Raw genomic sequence first — 758 nt, 5'->3', positions numbered from 1 at the left:
TCGACCCAAGCCTCCACCCTCCTCTCACTATTCTGCAGAGGGGTGTAGATTAGACAGGGTGGACGAGAAGTGGGTGGGTGGGGATGGTCACCACGGCCATGATGCTGGATTAGGATGGTCGTAGCCTCCCAAGTCCCCATTCTGCACATCCCTGTTTCAGTTTGGCAAGCAGGGAGAATGGCACACACATACACTTCTGTTACTGATTAGGTCCTATTGTGTCAAATTAGACTCAATCTACTGTGTCGGGCGCGATGACCAGAGAGACAGAGAGAGCAATCTTGGGTTATGTGTGACCCAGTGAGACCAAACTCATCCAGGAGAAATTCTGGGTCCTGTTCCAAATGACATCAGGGACTCATCTCTTCTGAAGTACATCAGATGTTTGAGTTGAGTGGCCAGTGTCTAAATTAACTCTTGTCACAGGAGTTTTGGTACATATTACCTACAGACCACTCAGACAAAAATGACTCTTTCGGATTTTTGACTGGTTGCTCCATTTTTAAGTTACAGTTAATTCAATTATTAAGGCATGGCCCATAAGGATTCTATTGCTAATATCTTCTGATCTTAACCAATCTTGGTACATACAATCAACCAGTGTTGTAGTCAAGTCACTATGCCTCGAGTCCGAGTCCAGGTTCGAGTCCCCAGTGTTCAAGTCCGAGTCAAGTCCAAGTCATTAAAAAAAAAATTCCAAGTCAAGTCTGAGTCGAGTCCACTACTCATCCGAGTCAAGTCCGAGTTGAGTCACTATT

This window comes from Alosa sapidissima, chromosome 14 (genome assembly GCF_018492685.1).
Source record: "Alosa sapidissima isolate fAloSap1 chromosome 14, fAloSap1.pri, whole genome shotgun sequence".
Lineage (NCBI taxonomy): Eukaryota > Metazoa > Chordata > Actinopteri > Clupeiformes > Clupeidae > Alosa > Alosa sapidissima.
The sequence above is the reverse complement of the archived record's forward strand: the minus strand, read 5'-3'. Positions refer to the sequence as shown.